The sequence below is a fragment of the Conger conger genome, chromosome 8 (genome assembly GCF_963514075.1).
Source record: "Conger conger chromosome 8, fConCon1.1, whole genome shotgun sequence".
In the NCBI taxonomy this organism is placed as follows: domain Eukaryota; kingdom Metazoa; phylum Chordata; class Actinopteri; order Anguilliformes; family Congridae; genus Conger; species Conger conger.
In genome coordinates, this window is record NC_083767.1 from 5,508,678 (window position 1) to 5,535,732 (window position 27,055).

At 42.6% G+C, this 27,055-nt stretch overlaps 1 protein-coding gene across 1 annotated transcript in view; it reads left to right on the forward strand.

Moving 5' to 3' along the window:
* LOC133135222 (receptor-type tyrosine-protein phosphatase delta-like) overlaps window positions 1–27,055 on the forward strand; it is a 452,453-nt gene that overhangs the window by 170,982 nt on the left and 254,416 nt on the right. The window contains exon 8 of the mRNA XM_061252069.1: window positions 17,590–17,638. The gene's annotated coding sequence lies outside the window, so the exon portion shown is untranslated. The remainder of the gene's footprint in view (window positions 1–17,589; window positions 17,639–27,055) is intronic.

A 27,055-nucleotide genomic window follows, 5' to 3' on the forward strand; every position in this document is an offset into this window, starting at 1 on the left:
CAAGCAGAATAAAAGATGTTTTTTATTCTGTGGAATTGATAGACAACTTTACATGACAGTCTTGGTAAAACAGAGTACTCTTATTGTTCTTCCTTCATTTGGAAATTATGCGTGATATCTGGAGATGTAGTATATACATCCTTACATAAATTAATTACACTGCAATTTATTGTAAAATGTGGTCTATTTGGACAAATATGCCAGTTTTGAAAAAAACTAATTCCAATGTATGGAAAGTTTTGCCATATCTTTTCTGACCTTGATGATATACTTAATTGAAAAATTGTGCATTTCCATAAGGGCGAACACAATAAAAGGGCAGTATCTTTTATGATCTTTAAAAAAGTACGAAAAAGAATTGAAGTCTCAGCAAAATTTTTTTGTGAGTAGCAAAAATCAGTACAGCATGCATTGAAGAAGAAGAAAAAAAAAGCACTTTCTGAAAAATGTTACCTCTTACTTTTCTTCTGATGGAGTGTTATAACAGCAGACTGTGGCCTAGTGGCTAAGGTGCTTGACTGGGGCCCAGAAGCTTAGTGGTTCAAGCTAAGATCAGCGCAGCTGCTGGGTCCTTGAGCAAGGCCCTTAACCCAGCTTTACTCCAGGGGGGGAATGTCCACTGCTTAGTCTAATCAACTGTAAGTCACTTTGGATAAAAACGTCAGCTAAATAACAAATTATTATAACATCCCCCCCCCCCCTTACACCCTTACAGAATTTCCCATCTGAATTGTGGCCCTGCTGAGTAGAATATATATATATAACTTTGTGATACTGTGTGTGTAATTTGGGGGTACAGGGGTTCCTCTGCGTGTGTAATTTGGGGGGTACGGAGGTTCCTATGTGTGTGTAATTTGGGGGTACAGGGGTTCCTCTACGTGTGTAATTTTGGGGGTACGGAGGTTCCTCTGCCTGTGTAATTTGGGGGGTACGGAGCCCGCTCTGACTCAGTCTGTGGGTGGGCACTCGGTTCCCATCAGAGCAGGCTGGTAAACTTATTAGGACGCCATCAGGTAAGACTGAAAAAGTACCGGGCCAGAACTGGACGAGCATCTGGTGCAGAGGGATTGATTTAATTGTGGCGCGCCCCTTGACAGTCTAATTGTACTGATTTATGGTTATCACTCTCCTCTCATAGGTGCTCATGAAGGCCGTTAATTAAAGGATTGTTCGGGGCCGCACTGCGTGTGGGCCCCACTGCTTCCTGGAGATTGCTCTGCCTCTGTTTGTTTTAGTCTTTAACCGGTGGATTCAGCAGACGGCTGCAGAAACTTTGATTGTAGTGAATTAGATTCACTCACTCACTCACTGTCTGAATTTACTTTCATTTACAGAAACACAGTGATATCCAGTGCAGCTTTAATGTAGTTATGTGGTTGGTCAGATGGATGGATGACAGATGGTAGATACAGTAGATAGATATATAGATAGATAGAGCAGATAGAATGCCCAGATCTGTCTCAACCAATTCATTCATTAATTTACAGAACCAAAATGAATTGATTTCCAGTGGAATTGTAATGTAATTAAGTCCATCGGTAACCAAAAAATATATATTAATAAATAAATGCACAAAAATAAATTGATTGCAAATGTGTTGGTTAGTGATATGATTCGTTAGATAAATTCTCAGGGACCTGGAAGAGCATATTGAAATTTTTACGTTTGAAGTATTTCAAATCTGTGTTTGATTGTATAAAAGCCTGAAATGTTTCTTCTTTGCGGTACTGCTTTCCATCAAATCCTGTATGTTCGGCACCGGCCAACAGACCCTGCTCTCCTGTGGGATTTAAGGAAAAGGGACAGGGATCAATCCCTAAGCCATAGAAGTGGCTCAACAGCTTCTTTCGTTTGCGATCGATGGACATCGATCCGGCGAAGGAAAAACGGTCTCGAGAGTGCTCGGTGTGGATGTCTTCAGTGCCGAGCTGATGACTTCACGCCGGAGTCGTGCGCGGGAGCACTACGGGAGAGACCTGCTCGTTACGGCTCCTGGAGAACGTGGGCTGAGGTGTGGTGCGTAGCCCTTAAAAGAGCTCCACTTTTCTCTCTACCCTGCGTGTCTTTCTCACCGCGGCGGAGTGGCCGGGAACGTGGCCGGCTCCGCGGGTATTCGCCGATCGTTAACATGCTAATCACGCGGGGCGATCAGGCGCGCGGCGGGCGGTTTGCGGCTCGACACGCGTCTCGTCGGCGGCGCGGTGCTCCAGCAGCTGTTTACACGCGTGTCAGTCAGGACGGTCGGCAGGTACACTCGCAGTCTTTGTCGCGGACAAAAGCCCGATGATTGCCTTGCGGCTTGTCTCGTATTAAATCTCAGTCGTACACGGGAGGCAATTATTAAAAGCTGGAAAGGTGAATGGAATATCTGAATGAACCTGAGAGGAGAAAGTAGAGCTTATTAGAATTTTATAAAAAATAAAATAAATAAATAAATTGGGTGGCACAGCTAAGATTGAGCGGCTTAGAAGTTCTCCTCTACAAACGAGACCAAATAACTACTCGTATTCTCATTTGCTTTTTTTCCCCAGTTTGTGTCTCTTTTTTTGTCATTGTTGTTTATTTATTGTTAGAGTATTCACTTCATTAATATGAATGGTGGTGGCTGCTGTGGGATGACCCATGTTTAGGCACTGTGCTGTGGTTTGTAGTCCTGAAACCTGGAAGGGAATTAGCGTTTTGGTGCCATGGGTTCCCTCCATGTTATTTCCAATAAGGATTTTGATTCCTTTGATTTAATAGCCCTGGGTAACATACGCTTAAGAGAGTTTCTTTATTTGTTCTATGAGTTAAAATCACAACCGTGAGTTTCAAAGCTGTTATGTGCTTTCAAAACGTAAGTTGCTATCAAGCTATATTGAAAATATTGAAACTGCAATGATAATGTCACCTGGTATGAAACTTGAGTGGTGGCTTGCAAAATATGACTTGCTGTAGTTTCAGGGTAGCAACTTGTTAGCCGGTGTAGCCGCAATAATATCAGTGCAGCTGTTGGGCCCTTGAGCAAGGCCCTTAACCCCATATTGCTCTGGTGGGAAATGATCAGCCCAAATAACTGTAATGTAATGTAATCTATTCTAAAGGGTCTTCCTCCAACTCATGTCTGTGCAAAGCTCGGCTTGCGAGCAATAATATCAGTGCAGCTGTTGGGCCCTTGAGCAAGGCCCTTAACCCCATATTGCTCCGGTGGGAAATGATCAGCCCAAATAACTGTAATGTAATGTAATCTATTCTAAAGGGTCTTCCTCCAACTCATGTCTGTGCAAAGCTCGGCTTGCGAGCTGCGTCGGGAAAAGAGACAGCTGCCGCCATCGTGAGCTGTGGGGGAGAGAGGAGGCTCGGCGAAACTCATCCGCATCAGCCGCGGCCGTGTACGACTGGGCTTCACAAACCGGAGAGAAAATGGAGGGTGGGCAAAAAGCAGAAATACGAGGATGAGAAGCGCATCTCTCCTTTTCCCGAAAGAAAACACGGCGGTGTAAATCTTTCGGCTCTGATCTCTATTCTATCTCCTTCCTCTGTGTCTCGCCCGGATGCGCCAGGACCACGCCCACGTCTCCCCCCCCCCTCCCCCCCCTCCCTGCAGGAGCTAATTTCACGGTCTGCTGGCTCGGACAGCAGGCCTGAGCTGTGACGCCAACAGAAAAGAAACAGGTTGGGGGGGGGGGGGGGTGGAGGAAAAGGTCGTTCATCATGTATTGGCATGTTTGCATATGAAATAAATATTGGCCACACTGAGCACTGTAAATCCAATACGCACACACACACTAGCACAATGTGAATATTTGCTGTTCGTAGTCGAACGGTAAACTCCGTCATCAATCAATTTAAGGGATGAAGAAAACAACATGACATAAAATAATGAGGGCTCTTTCAGCAGCTGGGCGAGGCGGCGCTTTGCTTGGCTCTGTTCTTACGTTTGCTTGTTAGTCGAGAGCTCAAATTGTGCTGGTCTTCATCGTGGTAAAAATAAGTCAGCAGATGGGTTAATCTGGCCGTGCCTCCACAGGTTAAACATCATTTGGGAAAGAGCTGGATCCTATCCACGTGCGCTCGTGTGCCAAGCAGCATTTAGTCATAACATCTTGTTCACTGTGGAGTAGCTGAACCAGATAAATAATGTCAGTATTGTGTCACATAGGACTCGTGTATTGATAGTCTTTGTGCCATAAACACATACTTAACATTAATTTGGAGAGGGATGCATAATTGTGCCTTCCATGAGGAGACTGATATTATTGACTTTGCTATCCTGCTAATGTTGCTGCAATCAAACAAATAGTCTTGGTGTTACGATAAAAGCTATACTTAAACAAACACTAAAAGAGTCCTGAAAGCTACTATGTATAATGCATATCCCCTGATTACAGTATACTACTGTACTGATTCCAGTATACTACTGTGCCGATTACAGTATATGTCAAAGTAATTGCATTGGTCGTTATAAAGCAGACCATTTACAGTTGCTGCCATTGCACCAGAGGTTATGTCTTTTACAACTTATTTAACAGAATTAAAAGTGCAGTTACCACAAAAGAATATCAATATTGACAAGACGTTGTTGATTAGACTAGCCTCGAGCCAGTGCTCACATCAATATAAGTGCACATTGCTTTCAGGAAAGCATACATAATGAGCACCTTGGTTCACGGTTACTGATTAGTTCCACTGGAATGAAAAGTCACTTCCATGAATCCCTTCTGATTACACAAAGTTGTTGATGTTTTTATGTCGTCCTTGCCTATTTGATGTGTTTCATTTCATGTACTTACTTCTTTGAAATCGGCAAGACTTCTGTTTCTTCTAATTTCCTCTGTGGGTAAATTGAGGGTGAGAGCAGGGGTCATGGTTTGTTAGTATTCCAAAATCGCAATTTAACAAATGTTTCTGATGAACAAGCTAATATTTTTTGGAGCCAAGGACAAAAACTGTGTTGACTGAGCACATAATTAAAGCACTCAAAAGCTGTAGTTCTTCCCTTTTCCTTGGTGCTGGGAATAAAAGAGAAAGTGCAGGGGATTTCATATTGTGACCGTGCTGCTGTGCTGGACGTTGTGTATTTGGTTGTGACTAAGCTCCTCTCCGAATGGAAATGTCCTTCTATCAGGGACTCATCCACTGGTTGGTCGAGTTCTGTAACCGGATCCTCCGCAGTAATGGCACTGCCTTCGTTTTTACCACTCTGCTGTAAACAAAGTAATAAAGTGATCCATCAATGCTGACAATGCCCCGAACAAGGCCTTATTAAACAAAATATATCGCCATATATAAAGGCCTTTACTACAGTGGATAATGCATTTGACTATATGGACACACTCCAAATATATTTTTGCAGTAAATTATTCTTCACAAAAATAGTTTTTGCCATTTTAATTTTTTTAATTTGCTCAATATATTTGAAATATTAGATACATACAGATATAACCCACTGAAAGCTAAGAATTACATTGTTTGTTTTTTTGTGAATTATCAGGAGAGGGTTCCATTGTCACAAAATATGATGGATCAATATTGCCAACACCTGTATGTTGGGTCCCAGTACATCCATCCATCCATCCATCCATCGTCACCCGCTTATCCGGAGTCGGGTCGCGGGGGCAGTAGGCAAAGCCGGGTATTCCAGGCGTCCCTCTCCCCAGCAACGCATTCTAGCTCCTCCTGGGGGATCCCGAGGCGTTCCCTGGCCAGGAGAGATCCCAGTCCCAGTACAATATATGGAAAATGTAGCTTTTAGTTGCATAAGGAATCCCTGTACTGTACCTGCTTAGAAATTCACTTTCAATATGTATACTATATTTATACAATATTAATACAATATTAATATTTATAATAATGTACACTGGAAAAAATGTTTTGTTCAAATGCAAACTATAAGTTGTGGGGAGATAATCTAATAATGTATTGATTATTGTCGGTGAATAACTTCAGACAAGACAGTAAGTAAAACAATTGTAGCATGCACTGGATAAAATACCAGAAGGAGGAATATTTCTAGGATTAATCTTTTTTTATAGATCTGTCTGTTGCAGAAATTTCAGCGCACTGGCTTTGAAGGGAACAAAATATAAACTATTTAGATATCATGAGGAAAAAAATCTTTCCAATATTTCCAATGTGTTGATCTGCTAGTGCAAGAAAAGCACTAGGTCCTTGAATCAAGTCTATTAGTGAATGGAGTTATTTATCACAAACAATTGCTTTCTTTCCCAAAGTTACACAACTACTCTTCATTTAATTCTGAGTGAGGAATGGTATTCTTCAGAGTTGTCACATAGTCTGGAGGGTGCTTAATTCTGGGGATTACTTGGCACATTCTCACCCTGTGCATTGCAGTAAATCAACTCCACAGGGGTTATACGAGTCCAATAGGAACCACATACGAGTTAATGTACTTTATCAGAGTGGGTATTTCATGGAACAATCTCTCACGTATAAATTGTCTGTCTTCATTCGTCCAGTGAAGAAATAGGCCGTACAGCTGTCCACTGAGTCTCAAGGACAAAATGGTGTTATTTACGGGTTATTTACAAGTTAATGAAGCCCCTCTCTTGACGTTTGAAAGCCATTGTGAAGAGGAAGGCCTCTTCCACACCTGGGACAAATACAGTATGTCACGTGTTTTGGATTCAAATACTTTTCTGTCCTTGATTCAGCTAGCCTGGTGCCTTCCCTTGGTTCCGATATCCCAGATACACTAAGTAAAGTGTAGAAAGGTGCTTAAATCCTTTCAATTACATATTTGACCCAGGTCTGGGCCCTCTTCACAATAAATTAGTTTGAACTGTTTTAATGTGATATAGGAAGACATCCATAACACATTACGTCAGTCTACCTTAAATTGCTGACGGTCTGAATCTGTGACTGGCTCGTTGGACACTTTCTGGAGATTACATTTAGCATGTTTTTAAAGCAGTGAGAGGAACAGGAGGGAAGCCATTTTATGAAAACATGCAAGTTCCCTGTTGTATTTATTTCAAATCAATGACTTTGTGTAATACTCAACATCTCAGATGGTTTTAAATTATTCCACATGGAGACGTGGTGGTGAGCTTTGTCACACGCTGTACTGTGTAACTATGAGGAACACATATCCTGTGGATATAGGTTATACTTAATTATGGTTAAAAATTCCCAGAATCCTTTGAGTTAGCTCAACTGTCATAGAAGTCGTTTCCACGGCTTGTGCTGGTGCAGTAATGAAACAGATGTCCCAGGAGTGCCTGCTCGGACAGCATCCAGCGCCCCCCATGACCTTGACCAGGAATAAGGGGTTAGATAATGGTTGGATGGATGGATGGATGTTCCCAGGAGTGCCACTCGTTCATTTAGTGTGTGAGTCATTATGATACTCATTGTCTGAGCTATAACCTTACAGAACTGCCTTCAATAAAACACAAAAGGATGTTGTGAAGTACAGCAGTACCATATCGGAGGAACAAACAAACTGTGTCAAAATATACAATGACATACAGCAAAGAGCAGGTTATATCTGAGATCCAGAACATTGTCTTTATTGTTGACATCGAAGGCCTGTTATTTAGGCTTAGTCCTTCCCACATTTTCAACAGTAAAGTAGACACCTGTGGATGTTTTTTCTCAGCTCCAGTGTCACAATTCACCATTACATTTCTCATTCAATATGGCCAGCTCAGTACATAATCTTTATACCTCAAGCACAGAAAATGTTCAACAACAGAAAATGAAAGGTTGGTTGTTGCTGAAACATAACTGAGAATAGATATGCCGTTTCCTCCTCTGTTTGGGTAAGCATTTCCCCTTTGTCTGCCTAACTGAATGGAGGCAGAAAAGGCGTTTACCTTCGTTTATTCTCATCCAATAACACTGCAATCACAATTCACGCATTTTAAATTAGCACCATGGCCAAAGCATCTGAAAGCAGGTCTTTAAAGAGGCCGTCTCAAGCTGAAATCCTAACGGGCGGTGTGTTTTGGCATTTAAGTGTTTAATTAAACTTGGAAATTGGCTAACGGATCCCCCACACATCTTGGGTCCAAGGTCTAGCCTGACTGCTGATTGAAGGGAAATCACAAAAAGGTGCAGACTCCGTGGCTCTCCAGGGCTGCAGTCTGAGGCTCCTGCCAACCACACTCACACTTATTTGTGGGGCCACCGCTTATCTTGTGCATTTTTTGCAATTATTTATGTTGTTGAGGAGTTCCTCCTGCAATCCATGATTTAAAAAAAATAATAAAGTGACAGTGGAGGTTCCTTTTTCTGTTCTTCAAGGATCGAATTTCCCAAATGTACCCTGAAAGTGCAGTAATGTCCTCTTTGGGAACAAATGAGGAAACAAACAACACTAAAACTGTACAAATTAATTATATATTGCTGGCTAGGGGTACTGTTGTATGTACCTGCAAGGTAACGCCCCAGTGGCAAGAACATTTTGTAACTTTATTTCTCAGAGTGTTTAGACAGGGAACAGCAATGATGGTAAGATTGTACATAATATTCTTGAGCCAATGGGATTCACTGATGTGAACAGTGTTGTTTGTGTGGATTACTGCATTCACTCTGTGAACAGTGTTGTTTGTGTGGATTACTGCATTCACTCTGTGAACAGTGTTGTTTGTGTGGATTACTGCATTCACTCTGTGAACAGTGTTGTTTGTGTGGATTACTGCATTCACTCTGTGAACAGTGTTGTTTGTGTGGATTACTGCATTCACTCTGTGAACAGTGTTGTTTGTGTGGATTACTGCATTCACTCTGTGAACAGTGTTGTTTGTGTGGATTACTGCATTCACTCTGTGAACAGTGTTGTTTGTGTGGATTACTACATTCACTCTGTGAACAGTGTTGTTTGTGTGGATTACTGCATTCAGTCTGTGAACAGTGTTGTTTGTGTGGATTACTGCATTCACTCTGTGAACAGTGTTGTTTGTGTGGATTACTGCATTCACTCTGTGAACAGTGTTGTTTGTGTGGATTACTACATTCACTCTGTGAACAGTGTTGTTTGTGTGGATTACTGCATTCAGTCTGTGAACAGTGTTGTTTGTGTGGATTACTGCATTCAGTCCCCTGTCTTCATCTGTGTTCACAATTCTCAGAAGTGATTAAGTGATGAGATCAGAGCAGATGCTCAAGATGAGATTCGCAGCACGTGTAATTAATCTCACACGCGATAATTATCTAATAACTGCTCTGATTAATTGTCGGCATCCCAGATTACACTTTAAACCTATGCCGGGTGTCAGTAACCTAGAAAATTGAATACTGTACAGTACATAACAGGCAGCACTGTTGCATTCACATTAGGAGGAAAACAAGGAGATAGTTCACTGGTTCTTTCCAGCAGATGAAGTGAATGAAAGATTAATTTATCAAGCAGTAGCATGACCGTATTTATGGCCCACACTACAGATTGTACATTCCTCAGGGCTACAATCTGGCCATTGTAAAAGCAGGGCCTTGTTGTTTTAGGTGGTGATTATAACCCCACACTCTGGAGCGCTTCCTCCGCTCCTCAAAGCCCATGGTGACCCAGCAGGGCGCCCGCGTGCGGAGGGGAGCTGCCTCACGGGTACAGAGCATTCAGTGAAGGCCTCGGCCCATTCAGTGCAGTGCAGAGGGACTGAGAAATTACGCACAGGATTTCTCTCTGTCAGCTCACCCCCGGATTGAAGGCGGCCCATCTATGAATACCAAGCCTCACGCTTGCCTGCTGTGATTTTCAAACCCTAACTGAAAAGCTCTCTGGATTCAGTCTCATCAACAGCTTTTACAACAGGTGAGACAGAGAGCAACCAGATGAGAGAACAGCCAGGTGAGAGAACAGCCAGGTGAGACAGAGAGCCAGGTGAGACAGAGAGCCAGGTGAGATAGAACAGCCAGGTGAGATAGAACAGCAAGGTGAGATAGAACAGCCAGGTGAGATAGAACAGCCAGGTGAGAGAACAGCCAGGTGAGACAGAGAGCCAGGTGAGACAGAGAGCCAGGTGAGAGAACAGCCAAGTGAGATAGAACAGCCAGGTGAGAGAACAGCCAAGTGAGACAGAGAGCCAGGTGAGAGAGAACAACCAGGTGAGACAGAGAGCCAGGTGAGATAGAACAGCCAGGTGAGAGAACAGCCAGGTGAGAGAACAGCCAGGTGAGATAGAACAGCCAGGTGAGAGAACAGCCAGGTGAGAGAACAGCCAGGTGAGACAGAGAGCCAGGTGAGAGAGAACAGCCAGGTGAGACAGAGAGCCAGGTGAGATAGAACAGCCAGGTGAGAGAACAGCCAGGTGAGATAGAACAGCCAGGTGAGAGAACAGCCAGGTGAGAGAACAGCCAGGTGAGACAGAGAGCCAGGTGAGAGAGAACAGCCAGGTGAGAGAACAGCCAGGTGCGACAGAGAGCCAGGTGAGAGAGAACAGCCAGGTGAGAGAACAGCCAGGTGAGATAGAACAGCCAGGTGAGAGAACAGCCAGGTGAGAGAACAGCCAGGTGAGATAGAACAGCCAGGTGAGAGAACAGCCAGGTGAGACAGAGAGCCAGGTGAGAGAACAGCCAGGTGAGAGAACAGCCAGGTGAGAGAACAGCCAGGTGAGACAGAGAGCCAGGTGAGAGAGAACAACCAGGTGATAGAACAGCCAGGTGAGATAGAACAGCCAGGTGAGAGAACAGCCAGGTGAGAGAACAGCCAGGTGAGACAGAGAGCCAGGTGAAACAGAACAGACAGCTCTCTGAAAGAGCAATGTAGGGTTAAGGGCCTTGGCCTCAGGCTGTGATAAATAAACAATTCTTTGGTTTCCTAAAGCCAGCTAACTCAACCTGTACTACTGTAAGGCCACATTTTAAAATTGATTAACATACGTTTTTAATCAAGGTAATGAGAATGATATGACACCATTGGTGTTATGTGCCAGAGTGGTCCTAAAAGCCTGTATCCCGACCATAGATTAAGACATAAAAAGGCATCGATTGTCTTCTATTGAATTCCCATTATGCAGTATATTACCAGAACTGTTTCTGTGCGTTTTATTGCCACCATATCCAACTAGTACAGAGTGCCACAGGGTCAAATCTGTTACTTTTCACAAGCAGCAGTAAAGAAAAGAGCAGTTTTAATGTCAGGCGGCAGTTCTGTGAGTGTTTATCGTGCCCCATACTGTGCTCCATTATAGTCTAATGCATTCGGTGGCCCTCGCCTAAAGTAGGACTGTTTCATCGCAGTAAAATCAAGCTAAGGGATAGCCATTGAAATCGTTTATGCGATATCTTGCCATACAGGCTAATTCCGACCGCAGCGCTTGAGTTTCGGTGCCCTTGTTGTCAGACACGGTTTAAAAATGTCACTTTGATAATATCCAGAAAATACATTTCATTGTTGAGGAGGCGTGGAGTGGAGATCGAACAACAAAAAATAAATAAATCATTTTCCTTCCACTCCGGTGCTCTGAGACAGTAAAACCGTCAGCACCATGTCAGGAGCTGTTTTAGACTGAGCCTCTTCAAAGCATTCAATGTATTATAATCAAGTCACAGTGCTATGATCAGTAGTTTTAAAAAAATGTTTTGGGTTAAATCTCTCTTTTTGCTTCGGTGATAATGATGAGGAGAACTTTGATTGTGACAATAATCACAATGACGACCATGAATGATGGTAATGATAAAACATACATTTTTTTGATCTATTCATGCATGTATAGTATATCTGATCAAGTTAACTGTTGGTGCTTTTAATGCCACATTTGATTCTTGGTAGAGATGATAAAGAAGGCTCCAGTATCCGATTGCTTTAGGTCAGCGGTTTTTGAGGATTCAGTCCATTTATTCCTTTAAAATCTAGTGGCCATTAATAATTAATATTAATTAGTAATGCACAGTGATTACACATTGTTCCACATATTTTATCTCTCTGAGGGGAGTCTGATGCAGGTGAAACCCCTGTGCTAAAGCCTGCTCTTATCCTGCTAACACTCCAATATTGTGACATTAACAGCATTAGCATTTCCCCAGGGACCTTGGCCAGTATCAGGGAGAAACCAGCCTGGCTCAGTGAGTATATCCCTTTACACCGAGGGCCCGATAACATCGCAGACTCGTGGTGTGAACTGGGTGTTAGAGATTACCCCCCATCGCCTTGCCATAGTGTGCTTGTGTACAGGTTGCACCAAGTACCATCCGACAACACAATAACTACACCGCTATACCAGTAATATGTAAATTACATTGATAAATATGTATGTTTTTTGGGTAATTGCGTATAAAGTCACATTTTCACAAGATACTTTTCAGCCCTGATTTTCTTTCTCATTTAAATTGGAGATTGCCCTCCTGGGTGTGATTGCTCATCAGGTAGCATTAGTCACTGTTGCTAAGCAGTGTAATATTTCAGCCAATGGTGATAGATTTTATCATTTAACAGAAGGAGACCTTCAGTGAAACCACACATTCTTTCCTCCCATTATGTTTATATATAGGCTGTATAAACCTTAATGCAAATATCACCATTAGCATATCTTCACCTTCAAAATCATGTGCCATATTGCTTTCTGATTTTAAAGTAATAAAGAAAAATGTAGCTATTGAAACTCAAAAATGCATTTACAAACTCTCTGAATATGTTAAAATGTTTCTTTGTTGAGTGTTTGTTTATTAATCATGTAAATAAGATTCTGTGATTATTATCCCTATTAACACAAACTACCCTGATGAGTATTCGGTACCACCACCCAAACATAAAAAAACGAATCCTGATATGATTTTTGGGCTATATCGGCTCCCGTAGCTCTCCTAGTGTATTATGGGTACTGGGTTGACGTTCCTCCACCATCGCTGTAAATCTACCCGTGATGTGTCACATCCTCTCTCCAAATCTCTTCCTCCTATCACACTGTGGGGGAAAAAAAAGAGAAGAAGAGTTTAATCGCTGGTTTACGCTGGCACACAATGTCCTGTGGAAGCCATCTTACAGATGTGGAGATACCCGCTGCTGTCACACGGTGACATCATCAGGGCTGATTCCCCCCGCGGTGTCCCGCTCAGCCCAGATCAAACGGGTTCTGCCCCGGCCCGGTGTCACTCACGCCGAGCCCCGGGTCCTGACAGCGCTGCTATGGGAACCGCGAGAAGCGTCGGAGGCCTATCCTAAAAAACCCGTCGCCTCCTCCTGTTTCTGAAGGAGAAACTGCGAATGTAGCATTAACTTCAAAACAAAACCATGGTCTAAATAAACGTATTTCTAATTTTGAGATGTTAGAAATAACTGTCTCTAAAGTTGGCTCTAAATGTGGCAGTAAATTTCTAAAAGCACCAACAGCTACCTAGATCAGATAAACTGTAAATGTACTGTATGATTTTACAGTAAATCAATGACATTTTTTTATCACCATAAAAAAATGACACATTAATGACACATAAATTAAGGTACTGATCAGTTTTACTGATTACCTACTGATCGGTGGAGTGGATGAACTGAAGTAAATAGCATTCAAGGGTATGTCTCCTTGCAAAACAATAACCCAAAACAAAATATACAAAGACATTTTCTGCATAATACATACATAGCCCAGATTTTCTTGTACTAATGTCTAATGTTTTGCTTGTTCTTCCACGGTTGTAGTAGCAGTATTCATTGATAGACTGAAACATAATTAACATTTAAATGATGTTTTTTTAATGTATTTTTTCTTAATGTTTGGCTATTTATTCAGCAGTAATTTGACTCCTTGAGGAATTACGACTCGCTGAATGTTAAACATGCGCGGCCTGCAGGATTACGCCGATTGGCTGACCTCGTTCCCTCTCGTTAAACCTGTCGGAGGCTTTGGGAGGAGGGCGAAAGTGATTAGGACTTAAGTTGGGGTGCTGACATGCTTCTTTAGCCGCAGTGTGTGTGACGGACATTTCCAATTAAAAAGAGTAAATAACTCTCCGGGTATCGGTCTCTCCGGCCTTCCCTGCCACGCGGATCAGGAGGAGTCCATCTTCTCTGAAATCTTTCCTCCTCCCCCCTCACCACCCCCCCACCCCCCTCCCCCCGCCCCCGCCTCTCTCAGCTGGAGTCTGAAGAGTGTTCACTTAAGCACTGGCTCTCAGTCAGCTTATGCTTTTGTAACGGCCATTTTCTGCTTTTCTTCAGGAGAAGCACCAGTTGTTCTGCTCTACAAGGTGCTTGTACCTTCTCGCTCGCCGTTCACTCTCACCTCCTCAAACCAGAACATTACATTGTGGCTTCGCTGAACTCTACTTCTCTTAACACAAGGGACATTCAATTACAATTAAATCAAATGTATTTTTTGAAAATATTTTGTCATCCAAGACACTTGTATTATGCCAAAGGAATGTCAAATACTTGAGCCTGAGAGGTTGAATCAAGTTTTGGATGGTGAGCAATCTATGTTAGGTTTCAGGTCAAAACCGCTACCATCTTGTTTTCGAGGGTGTCCTGAAAAAAGACTAAATACACAACATAATATACAACACAGTAAAAAGCAAACATACATAGTATTCAGTTACAGTTAAAAGGTCCAAAACAAACAAACACACGCACACACCGTAAACACCAAGAAAACTAGACGCCCACACCTACGTTGTAACAACAGTAAACAGCGACAGGTAACAGGAGCAGAAGTAAGAGATAAGAGCATTGTTAAATGAACCTCGGGACGGTGTGTTATGCTTAACGCACAGATGTACATGTATGCAGTGCGGCGCTGATGGATATCAGAAGCCGGATCTGGGCTCTGCGGTGTGAACTGGGCTTTGTTCGTACGCTCTTGCAGGCGCGTTGTTTATCGACGGGGACGCCTCGCGGCTGAGGGTGATGAATAACTGAGGCTTCGGGGTTTCAGCGGTGAAGTCTGCCCTTTTCCCAGGGGGCCCTCGCTTCAGATGACCGCGTTTTTCGACGTTTGATTTAAGTGCTGAGGCCAGCAGTGGCAGGGGCCAACTGCATCTTTTCATACATTAGGCTCCAAGGACTCATCGTGCCGTTAACATCTAATCGTTACGCCCACCTTGGATTCCTGCGCTCCGAGTACAGTGGGCCGGAGACTGAAAATCCATTACCTTCTGCACAGACAAATCAGTCGCATTATTATCCTAAATGGAGTAATTAAAATCAGACATGACAATACACCCAGACTTCAGATCCATCTTGTTCACCATGAAGGCAGATTATTAAGGGGAATTATAGCGGGGAGTTCTGCAGATAAATGCAAGTCTTCAGTTGCAGGCTTCAAGCTCAAATGATAAATGGTTGGAACTGTGTGCTGTATCTTGCGATATGTGCGCAATTTCATACAGAGGAGAGGGGCAATTATTATTTTAATACGGGATATAAAACCTTTACGTATTTTTACACACATTTTATAGAAAAAATAATTATATTTTTTATACACCTATAAAAGTTTAAATATCAAGCTGCAAGATGTATAAAATATATTTTGTCCCTTTTTTTCCCCCTTTTGATTGCCTGATCCTATTCACCGACCACCTTCTTTATTGCAGCTTCCACTATGAATACGTGAACATGCGCATAAGCGCAGGCTGCTGCCCTTTTATCACAGTGCAGTCCTCGAGTTGAGCTTTCCCAGACTTGCCCTTGCCCCAGAGGACTGTGGGTACCTGCCTGGCCAGCAGAGGTCAGTGGGGAGTGACGAGATGCTGAGTGTTATCGAGCGTCATCGAGCGAATCCCTCCCTCCCGTTCACCTGGATGACACCGCGGCCAATCAGGCGTCACCCTCAGGGGCCGCCGAACCCCATTGGTGCCGGCGATGTCAAGGCCACCAGTGTGCATTGTGGGGACTTTTTAAGCCTGTGTCCTTCAGCGGTGCAAAGGACAGGATAATGTTGTGTTTTTCCTGCGTTGAATAAAACTGTCCTGTTGGGAACCGAAACAATTATCATATCCATCTGTTTCTTCCGCCGTGGCGGGCTTCTCCTCGTTTCCAGGCGTCTCCCGCATCTGATGTGTCACCTCGGGCTTTCAGAATGCAGAGGCCAAAAAAAAAACCGCTGTTTCCGCCAAGCCGAACGCGCCTCGTTATTATTCAAAAGCCCGTCCCCCTCCCGTTTATACGACATGACATTTAACTCCTGCTCGCCCATGTCAAATAAAGCGGCGGATGGTGAGATTGATTGAAATATTTTATGTTTTCCTTAATTTTGCCGAAGGCTTGGGTTACTGCAGCGCCGTGTCTGGATGCATGCGAACGCGGCTGAGGTTGCATCGTGTCTTTATGTGTCTCTATGCACATCTGTTGTTTCTCTCATTGCACTTGTTCCACAGGGCGTGGAACGCATCGTTTAAAACTCTGTGATCCACTCCTCGTGTAAAAACATCACGACAGAGCTGCTTTTCACCTGGGAAAATCACAGTTTCTTTCATAAATGTAACATTTTCATGTGATAGCACATTGCAATGCACAATTAGTACTGCACAGCGTATTGCATATTGTTAGAGCCCCCAGCTCGAGCGTCTGTTTGACGAGCAGCATATACACCCTACTGTACCTTCTGATCGATGAGATGGTATCCCGGGGCCTTTGTGCTTTCCTGCAGAGGACTGATGTCATCTGTTTTATTCAGAGATGTTTCTCACTCTGTCCAGAGCGGTTCTTTCATGGAGTTTCGTGTTTTGACAGTGTTGTTGCACCCTTGGGAATGATGGTGACCGAATAAAAGAAACATAAAGTACCATAAACTCACTTTCTTCAGGAATGAAAAGATCTATGTGATTTATAGGGGTGTGTGTGTGTGTGTCTGTGTCTGTGTGATGCACTTGGCACATTACATTCAGTTCAGCTCAAAGGATCTGATCATATTATTGATGATTGGTTTTTCGGTAAAAATGTATTTGAATTATCCTACATAAGAGCTATATAATTCATTCATAAGCCATACATACTGGAGCATATTCATTAACAATAAATAAGCATTTATAAGCACTTATGTCCATAATTGACATAGGCTCTTGTGTCAGATCACTTGGTATGCCACGGTAATGTCACTTGCTGCATCAGTTGTGATGTACTGTAACACAGAATATGCCTTTTTGTGGTTATTGACATTAGCAATTATGTAGTGCTTATGAATGTGCTATGTAGGACCTATGAAGGAGTTATATTGCTGTTATTTAGGAGCCTCCAAATAAAGTGGTACCCGTTCTTGATTAAATAAAACCTTCATTCCCTGACAGTGCGGTGCCCTGTTCGTATGCACTATCTGTGGGGCTCTTGACCAAAGCAAACTTCCCCTCTCTACACATTACATTACATTAGTGGCATTTGGCAGACGCTCTTATCCAGAGCAACTTGAGCAACAGTTGATTAGACTAATCAGGAGACAATCCTCCCCTGGAACAATGCAGGGTTAAGGGCCTTGCTCAAGGGCCCAACGGCTGTGCGAATCTTATTGGGGCTTCACCGGGGATCGAACCACCGTCCTTGCGTGTCCCAGTCATGCATCTGTGACATCCCTTCTACCACCACGCAGTGGTCCAGAAACCCCTAAAGACTTTGTCTCACCATTGTCTTTTCGATTATTAATTCATCAAACATTAAGTGAATGTTGCTCTATAATTTCCTTCAGCAGGAATTATAATGTTGTCTCATCCTCTTGTTTTGGGTTCCAGGTTTCAGGAGAGAGAATGCCACATTGACTTTCACACCTTCAACCTCAGGGTAGGACATCTTGTGTTTCTCTTTTGTCTTTCAATGTCCTAGCACATTTTTCTTTAGTGCAAATGAAAACTGTTGTTGTACAAATTATAGTTCTTGTGAATATGATTGGCATGGATCCCATTATCGGTAAGTGGCTGAAACTGCATCTGTCTGTCTCTGCCTGTATTCAGTAAAAAATGTAGGGCCATATTTCCATTTATAGAATAAAATGGTCCATCTTATGACCATGACCGTGTTATACCACTTGCATGCATGAATTAGGGATGTACAATGCGTGTAGATAAATGGCTGCCGTCCTTTTTCAGTAATTATCCTTAATATGTGGTTTATGGTAAACCAGCCAGACATTGGGATTAGCACATTGAAATAACAGAAAACATATGAGTAAATAGTTCAAGAGTGTTCAAACTGCTGCATACTTTAAGCTTGTGTGGAAAAATATATAGTTCCTGCACAATGTGGGTACCAAAGGGTTAAATTAACACTGAATCCATCTGAGTAATGGTATTCCTTCTAGAATATCCTTTAGCGATTATCGATATGGTTGGAGCGCTGGAAAATTGCAATGTTTGAGCCGTGAAACACAAATCCAAGCAACAGTTCATAGTAATTTATATAATATTGCCTATTCCATATTCAGTGATTGACAAGACATAGCATGCAAATTATGATCAGACAGAAATGGTAGAAGAGATGAAGACAGTTGAAGTATGTGATCTTTAATGTACACCCAAACATATAGATTTCCCAGTTCATATAATTCATTCCCTTTTATCCAGAGAAATGGAAATAGAGATGTAGGCAGAGATAGAGACAGAGAGAGGGAAGGCAAGCGGAACTTGTGGTGGGCATTAATATTGGATATGTGATTAAATGCTACAGTTGCATTTTAACATGGATTGAGAGCTGAAATCAAATAAAGGGCCGGTGGGATGTGATAAAATAATCTTCCAATGTGCAAAGTGACAGTTGAATTATTAAATAATCAGAGAAAAGATAAACTAGGAACTTTCCCATAGCTTGCTCTTTCAAGCATGGAGGAATGTGTTCACATTTTGACATTTTTTAATGGGTCTCGTGTTCATTTGATTTCACAAACACCGCTCACACACACGGACGTGACTCACAGAAGCACAATGGATTCTGGAGCAGGAGTCACAGCCAAGTGGCACACGCGTAGACACGGTTCAGCAGGAGAGTGTTCACAGCAGTCAGTCGGCTTCGTGAGCGGATCCAAACGGCCGCTGCACGGTGTGGCTTTGACGTTATGCTGCGCCTCTTTTGTTTCACTCGGTCCCGCCCTGCCACAGCTGGCCGCCTCAAACGCCTGTGCGTTCCACTGCTTTTCATGTTTTATGGATTTCTGTGTCGTATTAGTCCTCGTGGACACGTTTGCAAATATGGTGAATGGTAAATGGCTGGCATTTATATAGCGCCTTTATCCAAAGCGCTGTACAATTTCGATGCTTCTCATTCACCCATTCAGACACACACTCACACGCACCAGTGGTGATTGGCTGTCCATGCAAGGCACCAACCAGCTCATCCGGAGCATTTGGGGGTTAGGTGTCTTGCTCAAGGACACTTCGACACAGCCAGGGCAGGATTCAAACCAGCAACCCCCCGACTGCCCGATGACTGCTCTTACCACCTGAGCCAGTGTCGCCCCTATATATATATATATATATATATATATATACATGAGCTCTGTGCACAGACAGACAGACTCCTGTGCCATCTTAGTCGTTGGGCAATGAGCGGAAACAAGGCTGACACCACAATGTACCGCACACACTCTCTGTTGATGAAAAGAACTGAAATGTGTTAACGTTCGTGAAAAACTGAAGAGGTGATGGAAATTTGAAAAGCGTCAAAAGCCACAGACTGAACGCATTGTTTTCGAAAATTCAGATTTGAAAAAGGGGCTAGATCAATTTGTCAACAGAATCGGCCAAATCGACGCCATGTCACTTTATAAGCATTTGTCTCCATGGTTACTCTCTACAAAGCAAAAAATATCTTTCTCCATGGCAATTATCAGTCTCGGCAAAGGGAACATCTGTACGAAGAACGTAAATGAGCAACACATGGCATCACTTCACGCATTATGTAACTGAATATTTCTATTCCACTCAAACACATTTAAACTTGTCGTAAATAAATCTCAACTTTCTCTTCAGAAACCTTATAAGTGATAAATCTAGAGTTTTTATTTTATTTTTAAAGTTACACATATAAATCCCAAATATATTACCTCACTTTAAAAGTACACTGTACTGGAAATATTGAGCGACTCCCTGTCAGGTGGGCGGTTTACTCTGCGAGGAGAATGGTTCTGACTGACAGGAGGGGCGGTGGCGTGGAGGCCGGGTCTTGCTGGAGTGGGCAGAAAAGCAGGACTATGACCCTTACACGGCGGTGAGAGGCAGACGGCAGTGTGCCACTTTCAATCACAATGCTGTTTTTAACTTCATACCAACAGCACCCTGCCAATAACTTTACATTTCACGGATGAACTTTGGGAAACCTATTTCAGATTTGTTGGCTATTAGGACAGCAGTCGATTTCTGGACACGTCGCTGAAAGCTTTTAGGTTTTTAGAGAGTAACCCTTAAAGTCAAATCCATCTTTGCCATCAATACCTGGTCCTTTATGACAAGAAAGTGTTTGTTGACATGCCTGTAGTTCTTTGATTGCCTTTTCTTTTTTTTATCTTGTATATAAATATGACTCTTTCCAAATGACAATATTGCAGTTTACATGACGTACAATAACAATACTGTTTTCACCTCAGTAAATAGGACAGTTGGGATTGGAATTGGGTTAGCACTGTGGTGTTGGTAATGAAGTACTTCAGAATATGTCACACACCGTGTGACTCCCCTGGGAGTGAGATTTGGCACTTTCGGGATTTCTGCCTTTGTTTGCTGAATGGAGAAAGAGAGAGAGTGAGCGCCCACACCAACACAAATTAAGTAAAACAAAGTCTTTGCCCTTCCCTGTCATGGGTTCTGGGCAAAAATAACAAACTAACACAATAAAATAAAAAAACAAAAAAATGCCACTTTTCAGCCGACCAGCTCCACTTCTCAGTGCCGTCTGTGGAGACGAGCACACCTATAAGCACCTGGGCTGGTCAGGTAATGTAACGGTCAGGTAACGTAACGGTCAGGCAACATAGCGGTCAGGTCACGTAACGGTCAGGTAACGTAATGGTCAGGTAACGTAACGGTCAGGTAACATAACGGTCAGGTAACGTAACGGTCAGGTAACATAACGGTCAGGCAACGTAACGGTCAGGTAACGTAACGGTCAGGTAACGTAACGGTCAGGTAACGTAACGGTCAGGTAACGTAACGGTCAGGTAACATAACGGTCAGGCAACGTAACGGTCAGGCAACGTAACGGTCAGGCAACGTAACGGTCAGGTAACATAACGGTCAGGTAACATAACGGTCCGGTAACATAACGGTCAGGTAACATAACGGTCAGGCAACGTAACGGTCAGGCAACGTAACGGTCAGGCAACGTAACGGTCAGGCAACGTAACGGTCAGGTGTGGGGCTGAGACAATCCAGCTTGTCACCAGACCGAACTTCAGAATGTTTTAATAGAGAGATTTACTTTGAGAAAATGGCAAAAAAAAATTGGTCTTGTAGCTCTGTTTTATAGTCCACATCCAGGCTGGCATGGCCGTGGTATTGGCCATAACCTTACCGGGACCTTGTAATTTCAGCCAAAGAGATCGATTTCCGCTGAAATCTCACTGACAAATGCTCAGGAGCTAATCTGATGGAAAAAGGACGCTAGCCTTACAGCCGTCATTAGAAGACAAGGCTGTAGACATTTCACGTCAGAGAAATCCATTCTGAATGGATTTTCCCAAGGAAATGGGAACCTGGTGGAAAAAATTCCATATTACTGCATTAAGTATCACCTCACAAAGCATCATTAAAAAGGATATATGTTGTCAATGCAGAATAAGATATAAATTACTTGAAATGTTATGGGAATTGCTGGATAATCCAACCGTGACTTCAAGAAAATAAGCGTCCTGCTAATTAATTCACTGGAGTATCATTACTATGTATATGACACTTTTTTTTTCTTTGATGAGAATGAAATTAATAATTACTTTAGTTGGGCCTTATTGTATTATTATCCAGAGGTTTGCATATTCTATTTCCCATCTTACAATGGAACATTGTCAAGTGGAACATAAAATTCAACAGGATACAGGCTCCACCAGTGAATGCAGTCTCACCCAGATCGCCTTTTTGCAGCAGACCGTTAATATGTCTGTTGACAGGGTATATTATTTCGAAAGCATTCAGGTTTCTCTGCAGTAAGGGTAAATGGGTCACACACACACTCACAGATCAACGGCGATTGGCTGCCATGCGAGGCACCAGCCAGCTCGTCAGGAGCATCTAGGGGTTAGTTGTCTTGCACAGGGACACTTCGACACAGCCCGGGCGGGGGATCGAACCGGCAACCCTCCGACTGCCAGACAACTGCTCTTACCGCCTGAGTTACTTCACTTCTTGTCTGTACAGTATACTTTTATTTCTGCATTATGCAACAGAGCTTGTGTTGGAACACTACCAATGACAGAATCTGATCAGAAGGAAGGATATGGAACTGAAAAAAAAAAACATACATAAAAATGGTCATATAAATATAAATCATATTGAGAAGATCATGTTTCAGGATAAATGCATAATTCCAGGGAATTACAGCAAAAGCCAACGTAAACACAAATGTAGCTATGACCTTTATCAAGAAACGGACGTCAAAGTCGCCTCAAAGTTGGTCTTCGCAACAGCGGGTAGACTATTTTCTGCCCTTATCCTGAGTGTTAATCAGGATTCAGTAGCCTTGGGATGTTCGACGTCAGTGATGTGTCGTGAGCAGGTGAGATAACACCCACACCTTTGGTGGGATCGGGTCTTTTCAAGTAATTCCTTTCTTCCCCCGGAGCGAGTAAAGCAGACGATGTTATGAACTGCGGGAGATTCGTAGTCAGATAGGGGCCATTCATGGCCGAGATGGAGGAAGAGGCTGAAAAAGGCACGTTTCATCAGCTGCGGCAACCGGATCAACGAGAGCTCATTCACAAAAGAAAAACGAGGCAGTGTACATGGGTTTACACTTTGGAGGCGTCCACGGTTCTGTCACGGTTGACAAATGGCTTCTGTTTTCCCTCGTGTTCGAAACGAAGCCTTACGGTACATAAGCCCACAGGAAGCGCAACCGCAAGTTACCGACTTAACAACAGAAAGTTTGACAAAGTGACGTGTTTTAAATCCGTACCCTGAGACGTGTTGACCATTTAATTAAACCAGACGTGTTGATTAGCATTGCAGAAGCATGATAAGAAGCACTTAAACCTTGGATTTATTTAAAATGTTTGTTTTTTTACGGAGGAGTGTAATTGGGTCATATTTAAACGTAATGTGGTGAAATAATGAGATGTTTACACCTGAAAAGGATTCATTGTGCATAGTTCTGTGAATTTACTTCCCATTCTAGAACCTTCTTCCTTGTTTGCAGAAGGTTCTACAGAAGCTGTCTACATTTCTTTTTTAATAAAATGAAGAGAGGAGAGGAGTGAGGGAATGGAAACAGGTTTTGGGGACAGGTGTCTAGTTCAGCAGCTGTTCTGGGTGATTTCGAGTGGTCAGATAACGTTGCAGTCGCAAGGGAATGAAGCTTCTGCCAAACAGGTGGGGAGGCTTAGTGGTGGAGAATAGATTGTGTCGATACTGCATATGAAGAATCAGCAAGAACCAGGACTCAATGTCAAGTCAATGTCATCTATTCTATTCACGAACACTTTACTTGAAGGCTCCTACATAAGAGCTATTTAACTCCTTCATAAGCACTACAGAAGCATTCATAAGCATTTATGTCAATAAGTGTCTTGCGTCAGTTCACTTGGTATGTCACTTGCTGCATCAATGTTGACATAACACACCATATGCCTATTTGTGGGTATTGACAGAAGTGCCTATGAATGATTATGTAGTCCTTATGAATTTGCTATTTAGTGCCTATAAATGAGTTATATAGCTCTTATGCAGGATGCTATTAGGTTTTAATGTGATGTGGAAGAGGAGAACACATTTCTTTTTGGGGAGTTGGTTAGATCAGTGGTTGATTAAAACTCATTAGTTAGCCAGTGGAAAAAGTAACTAGTTTGCTATAATTATCCTTTACATGGAACCTCTCGATGCATTAAATATTTAATCAGGTGATCTGTGCAGCTAACGGGAAATAACTACATGTTTGCACTTCTCATAGAGACAATATAATGTTTAGGTGATTTATAACTTTTGACACATACAAAACCGTAGTAGAGGCTGTTTCAATGTTTACAAAGAGTGGTAAGAGATCTCATTAATTCCTGAGAGCAGCAGGATTATTCGCGAGATTAAAGCCGGATTTGATGTGTTGTGACTTCTGAAGCCGGGAGAAAAGCTGACAGAAAATAGTTTCCCAGAAATGACACTTATCTTTGTTCTGGCAGAAGAAGTTTTTGGGTCACTTTCTTCCATTTTCCCATTTATTGTAATACTGTAATTACCGTACGAGCTGAATCATCCGTGATAATTATGTCTGCGGATCGTACTTCAGCGACTCAGATAATAGGATTCCCTCGCATTGGCTCCTCCCTGCCTAGCACACACATCCGCTTATGAATCTGTCAAAAAAGCTCATTATCTTTGGGAAAATAAATGTATATGATCTTTGTTTATGTACTAAAAGGGGCGGGTGAACCTGAACGTGTAGGCCCATGACAGCCTATTGTTCTCTCTCTCTGCAAAAACCTAAATGTAGGTCAGTATTTCAGTCTTATATTTCACCTTAAAATCTTATTTCTGTTAGTTCTTGCTACAAAAGACCATATTGCCCATGAGGTGAGGTTTTACTAATTTCCAGATTTGCCGATTGGGCAAGGAAATTTCACATAAAGCAAGCAAACAGGAACTTAAAGCAAGATAATATTTTCTACTTGATAGAAACCAAAAACATTTTTTTTTGTCTCATTACACAACTAAAACACATTTTTTTTGCAGTGCTCTTAAATAGTACGCATTTGCGAATGCATATTTGTACCAGACTTTAATATCACTTCAGCTGTACGCTGTGGTACCCTTTCATCTCTTCTCCTGGCATACACACCAGAGTTTCTGAACTCTTTTCACAAGTTTAGCAGCACCGTTCTTCCCTGAGAGACTGGAGCCAGGATCCCGTTTATTAATTTCTCCATTTTTTCCTTCACAGGCATTTCTTGTGAGATCAATAATCAGCAAAATGAAATTTACGAATAGTTTGCTTTTATTTGGAAGACCAGATTAAAGAAAATTGCATTACGTCAAAACCTGTCATACATTTTGGTGAGACTTTGGAATGAGTTGGGCATAGACTGTAGGTTCTGCATACAGTAAGTGGAGTGATTGAACATTTCATTTCAAGACGGGGAAGAATTCATGTTTGTGGAACAGTGAGGAACACTTTTTTTTTTTTGCTTTTTTTGCCATCGGTTGTTAAGAAGATGAATATGTCTTTGAAATGGATGTTGCTCAGGAGAAGTTGGAAGAAGTTAACTTTGTGGTAAACGATAATGGCCGGTTATCAAAACTAGCCTTCGGGGAGCAATTACGGGCGTTTTTTGACAAGCTCCTTTCCCCCTACGACCGAAAAGCCCTGAAGTGAGGAGAGAGATCGTGATAAAGCTCGTTCCTCTGATGGAGGCGACAAGCTCCGGAAGATTACCCTCAGCGTCAGCCGCCCTGGGAATCTGGGACGATAAGGGGCGGCCATTTTACAGGCGAGGGCCTGGAGTCGGAGCGCACCTGCGCGCTCATCAGTGTAGAAGTGCAGCCGCTGACAAAACGCAGGTCAACCGCCAACTCCCAGCCCACTGCCTGAGAATCGCTGCCCACATCTTTAATTAACTGAATGTTTTGAGCGTACATTTTTCGCCGTCTGCTCGTTCTTTGACAAAGACAAACGGGGACATCGTCAGGCTGTAGGACATCGGTGATGCTCGCTGCAGCTCTCGGCTGACTGTCGGTATTCTTGGCTTTCATTGGTTGTTCATTGATCAGTTACATCAGTCATCATTTGATTGATAGCTTCTTAATCCAATGGAAGCTATTGACACAGATCTTGAGAGGGATGGAGCTGCATCTACTGGCTGTAGATGCAGCTGTAGAATATTTTTAGAAATATTGCTATTGCTATCTTTTGGCTATTCGATTTCATTGCATTTCCATCCTCTGTACATCTGTGCTACAGTGATATTCAGAACATTATCATGACTTGAAACATACCATAGACATCCATAGAGCAAGATTCACACCTGAGAAATCCAGTTAAAGCTCATTTTTAAAGAGCACAACTGCATAATTTAATTCAGGACTTCTTTACGCTTGTATCATACGTGTGTGTCTGATGTACGATGTCTGTGTTTGATATATTGTGGACAGTGATGGCTCTCGTGCAGAAGAATACATTATTCTCTTTGTGTTTTTAAATATACCCAGCACAGAGCAGGGATGAGTACTGAGTTTAAATGGCAGATTAACATTCTGTCATGTTTTTTTTCTTACACGTGCTATTAAAAAGTCGTTTTTTGTTCCTTTGGGTTCCTCCCAGTCGTTCCTGGGAAGTGCATTCGGAGCTTCACCAATTAAGCGCTGAATATACTTTGGCAGGGATGGGCTGGCAGCAGGGGATTGTGGGTAACCCAGCGGCCCCACGGTGTAGAATCTGAGCGAGTTAGGCACGTCTGAATTACTCCCTCCCGCCGCACGCTGGATTTAAGGAGGACGATGTTAACTTGGCCCACATTCAGATGTTGAATTATTGAGATCGCACCAGAGAGATTGCTTAATTAAACATTTGTCCATGTAATGACTTTAGTGAAAGAACGGCGTATTTGTCTAAACGTTGCAGACTCAAAGTTAAGTGGGGGGAAAAAAAATCAATTTAATGCGCAGTACCTTTCCTTAAGACGTCTCGTTAAAGTGATTCGTACCTTGAAGTATTCGTACAACTTACCTGTCAGCCGGCTTAACATTAATTGAATAGTGAATTCTAAATAATGTATGGGCGTCCTTTACTCATTCAATTCAATAATGTTGATTCCAGTGGATAATCTAAATAGGAGTATTTTAAGGTCATTCCGTGTATAAATTCTCTGCAGTTTTGACTAGCCGTCTCCTTTGTGTACTGTAATAATTCCATATTCAATCATGCAAAGGTAATATTGATTCTGGCCAGAAATGGCTGATCTTAGAGTATACCTCCATAATGTAGTGGACTGCATTGTGCCTTCCACAGTGTACACTGATGCCTCTCTGCACTGTCCAGTGTTAACTCGGCTGTGATAGTGCACAGTCTTTTACT